The following is a 9,520-nucleotide window of genomic DNA, read 5'->3' as shown; positions in this document are numbered from 1 at the left end:
CCTGGAGCTGCTACTTGGAAAAATTATGCTTCTTAAGGAACACTCTGAAAAAAATTCTTAAAGTCGCCACTATGTGTGCAAAAACCTTTTCAAAAAATATCAAAATGCCAAGTATTCCATTTTTTTTGTAAAAAGTTAACGTTGGGATTTAATTAAAATGAGGTACTATCTTCGGATAGGCATTGTGGGATGCCTAACACTTTCCCCACACATAACCAAACTTCCAAGTCTCAGATCTTTGGTTCAAAGACTTTTGGTTTACCTCAATTAATGAACCATTAAAATTTGGTTTAATTTATTAGGTAACTTAAAATAAATTAAACATCTAGGTGACCAATCACACCTAAAACAAAGCCAATGGTTGGTGGTGACCCCTAAAATAAAAATAAGAAAAAGGGACTCACACACACACACCCCCACTATAGATACACAATCACACGCGAGTCACGTTGCCAAGGACTCAATGTGTGACAATCGGAAAAATTAGGCGTCCACAGGGTTTTTTGTCTTTTGAATTTTTGCAAAATTTTCCTTTAATTCTTGGTTATGTTTGTGGCTATGGGATGGATTGTGGGAACATACATGTTCCATTGCTAAAAGGTAAAATCCTTAGAAATAAATACTTCACATGATTTGTTTGTTAATAAATCTTTGAAATAAATATTCGCATGCTGCGTTGTAAATGAATACTCACATATGTTTGTGTGTGTTTATTGTTGTACAAAACATTTTCAAGAAGCAAAATGCCAAGTATTTAATTTTTTCATCAAAAGGATAATGCTAGAATTAAAATTAAAATGGGGTATTATCTTTTGGATAAGCAATGTGGGGTGTTTAACCACTTCCCCATACATAACCGAACTCCCAAGTCCAAAATTTTTTGTTCGAGACTTTTGGTTTATCTTAATTAAAAAACCTTTAAAATTGGATTAGTTAATTAGGTAACTAAAAAATAATTAGACAAATAGGTGACCAATCACCAGCGTCTCATGGACACACAAGGACAAAACTAGCCTTCTTTGTTGTTCACTGTACTATCTTATGTAATATCCTATAATATCTTGTAGCCAACCCATATCCGGGCACCTCCCTGGGCTTGTTTTTGTACGTCCTTGATTTCCATATTAATGAATTTTTATCGTTTTGATCTCAATAAAAAAAACCAATGGTTGGTGGCGATTCTTAAAATAAATAAGAAAAAGAGATCCACACACACACCTCACCCTTGAAACACATGCACATAAAGAGTCACGTCACCAAGGATTCAATGTGCGATGAACCAAAAAGAAAGGCCTTCAACAAGCCTTTTTCTCTTTTCTTTTTTTTGGGCATCCACAACCACTATTAAAAAAATTTATAATTTTTACCCAAAAAAAAAAAGTGAAGGTTTCAAAGTACTTTTCATACAAATTCTCAAATAAATTTTCAAAAAAAAAGTTTACAAAATCTTTTAAATTCTTAATGGATTTTTCTTTCCTAAGAAATTCCCAACAAGGTTTTTTAAAAAAATGATGAAGTTTTCAAATTTATTTTTTTTTTTCAAACAAATTTTGCAAAAATGAATGAAGCTTTTTAAATCTTTTCTCAAATAATTTTTTAAAAACAGTTTTACAAAGAAAAAAAACAAAAACAAAAAAGAGTTTTTTGCAGCTAACCTTTTCCCAAAAGATTCAAATGGAGGATTTTTTTTTTTTAAGAAAAAAAATCTTTACTTTCAAATGAATCTTCAAAGGTGTTATCAATTTTAATTTTTTTTAAAGGTTGACTCATTTTAAATTTTTAATGGCCCAAGTTGTTTGATGATTCAAGTCTTTCATTTCTAGTTTTGTCAAGGAGTCTTGCGTTTATTTTGTTTTCTAGTTTTGTTTGGGACTTAAATCTATATTTACCTTGTCTAGGGAAGTTAAATCTATTTTTCATCCTTCATCTAGGGGGTTTAAGGTACACCTAGTTCTTTGTTTGTGCCTTAGGCCCATCCTTGTTTGTCTTGGGATGTTAGGCCCATCTTGTTTCGTCATAGGGCCTTAGGCATATCTTTGTTTTTATCTAGGGGAATTAGGCCTATCATTGTTCTCTGATTGGGTCTTAGGCCCATCCTTGTGTTTTTTAGAAGCTTAGGCCCATCTTGTTTTGCCATAGGCCTGCCCTTTTTTGTCTAAAGGCCTTTAGGCCCACCTTGTTCTATATTTGGGCCTTATGCTCATCCTCGTTTATCTTGGGCTATAACTACGTCACATCCTTTGTTTGGGTCTTAGGCTCATTCTTATTTTGTATGGAGATCATAGAGCATTAGCATCCGAGAATGCAAAAAAGTGTCTATTATACATCTTCAAAACCTACTTTATCTATTTTACCATCCCATTTTACAACTCAATAAACATTCTAATTTCTATTTTTACATATACTCATTAAAATAATATAAATTATACCAACAAATAATATAAATAAATCAATTATGTACATTGTTTGCCCCTTTGTATGCTTTCGTACCTTGTTTGCCCCTCTGTGCTTTCTATACATTGTTTGCCCCTTTGTGTGCATCCTTTGTTTCTTTGTTATCTCTTTTACTTGTTTGTTGGTTTTGTGTTTTCTTGGTTGTTGCATGTACACACTTGGAATGAGGGCGCAACTTCCAAACACAAGCTAAAAAGAGCAAAATGCAAGCAGACGCAAGCCCAAAAAGGGCAATGTTCAGTAGATAAGACGCTTAGCCTCTCTGTGTGGTTATCTCTTCCTCTCTCTTAGCCCTTTCTTTAGAACCTTGCATCTAGATTAGGGCTTTCTTTCCTTGTATCTTGTTTGGGCTGCATTTGTAGGGTATGACAATGTCTGATTTACATTTCCTGTACCTTGTTAAGCCATACCCTTTGGATGTAGGCGATGTCTATTTTATCTTTCTTGTACCTTGCTTGGGCAACGTTCCTTGGGTATGACATTGTTTGATTTACTTTTCTTGTACCTTTTTAGGCCATACCCTAAGAACGTTGGCAATGTCTAGTTTACTTTCCTACTCTATGTGCTTGCATTGTGCATGGTGTGTACATATGTGTGTGTGTGTGTGTGTGTGTGTGTGTGTGTGTGTCTACTTGTTTAAAGATGGTCCATGCACTTTGTATGATGGACTCACATGGTTAGGACAACAATCCTCTCATGATCATGGGTGCTCTTGAGTTTGGAGTGTGGGTATGCACTCAAGGCAACTGCTATAGGTGCATATTCATGCTACATTGTGTGCATGATTGTCACGGTGTGATTGTCTCAATCCATGTCAGCTAGTGACATTGGTTTCCCCGTGTATGTGACACGCATCGATTTTTTTGATGCTTTGGTGAGCTTTAGCTTGCCTTAGCATAAACATGCTAATGCGCACCGTATACACAGGCACGAAACCCTGTCGGTGCGCCATAGCGCACCAAACATGTAACTCTATCGAATTTTCACCGTGAAAGTGAGGTATCTTTTTGCTGTATTCTTACCATGAAATCTTGGTGAGGATTTTGTTTTGTGTGCTATGATGCACCTAAGGCGAAATGATATCAGATTTCCGCCACGAAAATAAGGCAAAATGCTACCGGATTTTCGTCATGTAAATTTGGCAACAATTCCAAATGTGCAAGCGAACCATTGATAAAGGCCACACCATTTCCAAAATCAAACCTCAAAGCCCAATTCTTTTAAAGCCTCGAAAGCTAATAATAGCTTGTTTTTAACTGCCAATGTTCAAAAATTAAGATTTTACCAAAACAAAGGATTGTCTCTGGACAGGCGTTATGGGGTGCCTAATACCTTCCCCATATGTAACCAGACTTCCAAACTAAAGAATCAAAGATTTTTTGCCGTCCGTATTAGATTAGGAAAAACGACCATTTTTCTTAACTTATGATTGGTAATAAAATCAAATAAAGTCAAGTGACCAATCACACTTTAGAAAAAACCCAATAATTGGTGGCGACTGCACTTACCTTTGGTAATAATAGGTTAAAATTGACTCAATTCAGTCACAAACCAAAGATTTTTACCCTCTTTTTTCATAGCACTTGAGCTCAAGCCGTCCACTAATAGGGGAGGGGCACGAGCGTCACTACGATTGGTGGTTAACTGTCGCGAGGCATTGACTACCCTATTGAAAATTTTCACATTTGGTCAAAAGTCAACCCATAAAGTCAACACAAGGTCAACGTCAACATTGGAAGTTAACTAGGCCTGACATGGCAAGAAGCGTTGACATGATGCTAACATGTAGCTAATGATGACGCCATGGATGACATCATTAGAAAGAGTACAATGCGTGGCTGACTAGGAGGTTCTCTTGGTGGCGAGTGGTAGCGCATGGAATACATGGGCTATCTCACCAATACTTCCACCGACGTGTGAAAGGTCCATCAGATGCCAAATTCTATAGTTTTGTAGATCAAGAGACTAAGAAGCTGTTCAAGCGGCATGTGTGACCAACTAAGGAAATGCAAGTGAGGAATCCAAGAGGTGCATGAATCGGCACAGAATATGTTGGTTGCATGTGGTGGCATGTGTAGATGATTTTGGAGGCAGGATTCCTGTGTTTTACTCACAAGACGTCGCAAAGCTCAACATTGTGATTGGTTTCGTCAAACAAAGGCTTGAAAGGCACAGATTTGAGAAGATTAGACATGACTTGCCTGAGAATTTTAAGACAGTGGCAATTGTAAGGAAATGTCGATGGTGACGGGGACGAGGCAGCAGTGAGACGTCACCCGAAGGAGGCCGTGACAGATCTATGGATTGAAGGCAGATGGAGTAAACTTGATATAGAAATTAGAGATCGATTTTGCTAGATTCCAAAAACGGAATTTGGCTTTGATATCATGTTAAATATTAGCATTAATATACCATGTTGAATATGCTAGTATAGATACAGAAGTGGAAGCATAAAGTATAAAACAAAAGAACACACGAGAGTTACTTGATTCAGCCTAACAGCCTACATCCACAGAAGAAACCCTAAAGGGCTACATCAATAATATATTAGAGTGTAGTATAAATCTTGTATTATAATGATTCATAACATGCGTATATATTGTAGGCTATACCCTAGACTAGAATGATTTGAATTGTGCCTATTACATTGGGCTAACATATCTCTAACATATAAAAAGAACATTAAATTTTTTAGTCCCCAAACTTCACTAGAACATTATATTGGGATTAACAAAATCGCAGGTAGGGGGAAAATAAATTTTAATAAAAGATTCTACTTTGAATCCCACCCATTGTTTGAGTGCAGACCTAATTTTAGTTCACTCGAAGTGATTAAACACCACTTAAAGCAAGAAACTCACTTCACACAAAAGAGGAATGGATTCAGTATGGCCTAACTTCAATCGAACTTTTTTTGTGAAATGCACAAGTTAAAAATGAGAAGAAAGAATTGTAACACCCCACCCTAATTGCCTAATTAAATTATGTGTTTATATGCATGTCATTATTTTAATTACTTTTAAGTGCATGGAACTTTGATTTTGTGATATTATAGAACATATATGTTATTTTAATGTGTTAGATATAACTTTATAAAATTAAGGATATATATGTGTGTGTGTGTGTAATGTGTTATTTATTCTTTGTAGATAGGTGTGAATGCAAAGAAAAAGGTAAGTGTGAATGCAAAGTTTATATATATATATATATATATATAAGTGTGAATGCAAGAAATTTGGAACAAGTGGATGTGATATTGTTTTCCCCTAGCCATACACGTATCCAAGCCCCAAAAGTCTCCTTACTTTTCTGATTTTCTTGGCTGCCTCTGAAGTCCAGCAGCTGCCTTTCTTCTTTCTCCATTTCCCCTTTTTTTGTTCTTTCTTCTTCCTCCTTACACGGCAACATCTCTCCCTTCCTTTCCCACCAAAAATTCTAGTTTCTTTAAAGAAGAAATCAAACAATTAATCCTAAGGTTTCATCTTCAAAGTGTGTAGGTAAGTAAGTTAAACCTCATCTGATTTTGTGTATTGGGATAGTGTAATTGTTGGCTTAATTTCCCCCTTTGTTCTCTACTCTGTTTCTGGAAGTTGAATGGGTGATTCTGTTTTAGTTACTTGAAATATTGATGATATTGTGGTCTATTGAATGCTTATTAGGGTATTTTAATATGTATACAATAGGTATAAAAATATCCAAATGAAATTAAGACCTATTGCTATTTGTTGATGATTTTGTAAGAATATGTACTGAAGCTGACTCTGTGACAGATTTGTTGTTCACTAAAAGAAAATTCTGTATTAAATTGTATTTTGTGAGTTAGGATGCAAGGAGTAGTTTGTATGAATTCTAAGACACATATTGTTGTTATAGAAGTGGTCTCACAGTATTTGGATGAACATAAAATTATTGGTTTAATTTGAAAGTTGCAAGAAATTCTGTCAGGACAGATTTGAGTTTACTGTCTTGTGTGATTTTTAGTAAATCATGGGTTAATGCTTTGACTCCGAAATTTTTATGGTTACTACTGGACATACAGGGGGGTTGTCCTGTAAAATTTCATCACAATTGGAGGTGTGTAGACAGCCCGTTTGTATTTTACAAATGGAGCATACGTGGCTGTAAAGAGCAGTGAACAATATATGCTACACCTAACTTTGTGGATTTAATTCTCAAGTTAGGTTGTATGTTTTGAGCTATAATTTTATACACTCATCCTTTGGTGTGTTTGAAGCATATATAAATTTTATGGATTGGTTTTTCTGTGGTTTGGCTGCAAAATGTGTTTGATGATTGTATTATATGTTTTGGGGAACTTTATGTGATGGGAATTAGGATTTTCTTGAGTTTGAGAGTTAGGTGGTGATTTAGGTATAAGTTTATATGTTAGGAAGAGTTTGTCCATAATAAGTTTTGGTTCTTTTCGTTTAGGTGGCGAGAACGAGAACACGGATACTTGAGCTCCTCGCGTACAATCTCTCGCGCCTTTTGTTTTCAGGTAAGGGACTTGTGACATGTGCTTTTGATAAGTATAAAAGAATTATTTAGAAAAATATTATGTATTAAAGCTCTTAACTAGAGATATTACGTATATGCATGATTTAAGTAAAATACGTGTTCGTGAGTTATTCAATATTACATACATAATAGTTTTAGCATATTGATGCTATGTTATATGTCACGAACATATTATTTAAAAACGAAGTGGATATGCTACTTTGTGAAACATTTATGTATAAGCAAAGTTAACAGAAAAATGTAGTTTCGAGTTATTCCATTGTTGTGTTCTGAACTCAGCCAGTAGGGGTTATAGTACTGGCATTTCCATGGAAATTCTGATTGGCCATTAAAAGTGGGACTGGCTCTGCTGTACCCGCCCTTGTTGGTAACAGCCAACTTGTGGAGGATGTCAACCTACCCCCATGGTTGAAAGTATGTATTATGATATGATTCCGGAATTACCTGGCATTGTGGGGAATGTTGGATGCCCGGCACTCTGTGCTGGAAGCCTCCCAAAGTAGTGACAGACTTACAATTGGTTTAACTAACCTGTATTATAAACGAGGTATAAAGCTATTTGGGAAATTATAAGAAAGGTATATTGAATGTGTTATAAATCTGATGAGAAGTTATGATAAAGTATTTGATAATCTGTTCAAAGATAAGATTACTGAATTTATAATTAAGTTCCTTATTATGTCATTTTATTTATTATATGAAAGAAAAATGAAGCATTCTCATCTAAAAGTTCTTAAGTTATTTTTAAGAACAATATGAACAGTATGAAAGCTATTTTATTAAATTTTGGCATATCCATAAACTTTTTGATTTACATGCATTCTTATTAAAGGCCCATGGAGCTTTAAAACCTTACTGGGCTTCGCAGCTCACCCTATTATATTTCAGTGCACAGGTTCTTCCTGGAAGCAGCGAGAGTATTAGAGGTGACAAAGATTCTGTGTTTTCTCGTTTTGTTAGAATGTAGAGTTTTGTTGTATAGCAGTTAGTTTTTTGTTGTATATAAGGAATCAAGATGTACTTGATCCTTTGAGCACAAATGTAATTCGGTACTGTAGTTTGTTTTGAACCCCAGTTGTATGCCTTGGGGTTAGGTTTGTAATAAGAGTTTGCTAAATGTTTAGCTATGTAAATTCTGACTTGAATACCTTAAGTTTCAGCCTGGTGGAATTTTTCCAAGTTCGAAAGAAATGAAATTTTAGGGTTGCCATCATTTTTGTATATATTTGGCTTTTCTAAAAGAAAATAAGCAGGAATTCAAGAAACAATTCTTGATAAGTACCTTCAGATTAGGTTGGTTCGTGTTAATATTGAGACAAACTTAGTATTAACATGCCGGTCATGCTCTAAACTCTGAAATACAGATTTGGGTCGTGACAAGAATACTTTATATATAAGAGTAACCAGATTACAACACCTAAGTTACAAAAGCCTAAGTTACAAAGCCTAATTCATGCAAGGTGACACCATTACATAAAGTGATAACCTCTAGATTCCAGGTACATGACAAAAATAATGTCTCTGGTTCTAATAGATGAGTGTACATGTCTTGTTTAAGGAAGTATTTTCCTATTTATAAATGAAGCTCTAACAATTAATTTTGTTCCCTCTTCCACATGTCATGTTTGTAATGATTTCTGTAATCCTTTCTTAAGAATCCTCTAAAAATCGTCTTCAAGGTATTTACTGATACTCACATGCTTGTCATGTGTCTCTTTTATTTGAATGACTTATTGTGAGGCATAACTATCACTACCCATGTGCTTCTCATGTGTTCTTGTCTATGCATTATTATATGCAAAATGTTTCTTATGGCTTAAAGTAATTGTCTTGATTTACTCTCACTTGTCTCTCTAAGGGCTTCATTTACTACCAACATGTCTGTCTCTCTTGCATTACATACAATATAGACACACATCGTTGGTAGAGTATATTTTAATAAACTAAATACTTTAAATGGTTTTGGTGGATCATTTTCATAATTAATTAGTATGATGGGGTGGAGCATAAGGTCGTGTGAGTGGAACTTACCAATTTTTTTTAATTAAAAAAAAAAAAAAATCTCCAAGAATAATGTAGGACTAATAAAAATGGAATAATAGTATTACTTGTTGTAAACTTTGTTGGGCTATGATGATATAACTTTGTTTTGATTTTCCTTACGTTGTCTCTTTACACCAAGAACCAAAAAGGGCCTTTGTTGTGTGGCAACTTCCCTCTCTTTTTTCCTAGCTCTAGTAGGGTTGATTTGGAGATTAATTCTGTTAGTTAACTTTGATCCTAATAAGCATGCTTAAAAGAAAATATGATCTATGGAAAGACATGATTATTGCGTAGACTTGCCAAAAAAATTGGTTTGCATTTGAAATTTTTGTAATAACATCTCTTTTTCATCAATCTAGCATTTAAAAATTAAAGGGATTTATCATGTGCTTAGTTCCAACAATCAAGTTTTATGACTGTATTGGTAGGTGTCCATTCTAGATATCACAATATGGTATGGGCTAATATAATTTGATATTGCTAAAGTATAGCAGCCATTACATGT

The 9,520-nt window shown here is 34.7% G+C and overlaps 1 long non-coding RNA gene across 1 annotated transcript; it reads left to right on the top strand.

Annotated features, from left to right (window-relative positions):
- The first annotated feature begins 5,689 nt into the window (after window positions 1-5,689).
- On the top strand, window positions 5,690-8,193 carry LOC115954858. Its single transcript, XR_004083962.1, has 3 exons — window positions 5,690-5,951; window positions 6,886-6,952; window positions 7,861-8,193. It is a non-coding gene; the product is annotated as an uncharacterized LOC115954858 (long non-coding RNA).
- The last annotated feature ends 1,327 nt before the right edge of the window (window positions 8,194-9,520 follow it).

This window comes from Quercus lobata, chromosome 8, assembly GCF_001633185.2.
Source record: "Quercus lobata isolate SW786 chromosome 8, ValleyOak3.0 Primary Assembly, whole genome shotgun sequence".
NCBI classification, from domain to species: domain Eukaryota; kingdom Viridiplantae; phylum Streptophyta; class Magnoliopsida; order Fagales; family Fagaceae; genus Quercus; species Quercus lobata.
This window is presented reverse-complemented; position numbering and strand designations above follow the sequence as displayed.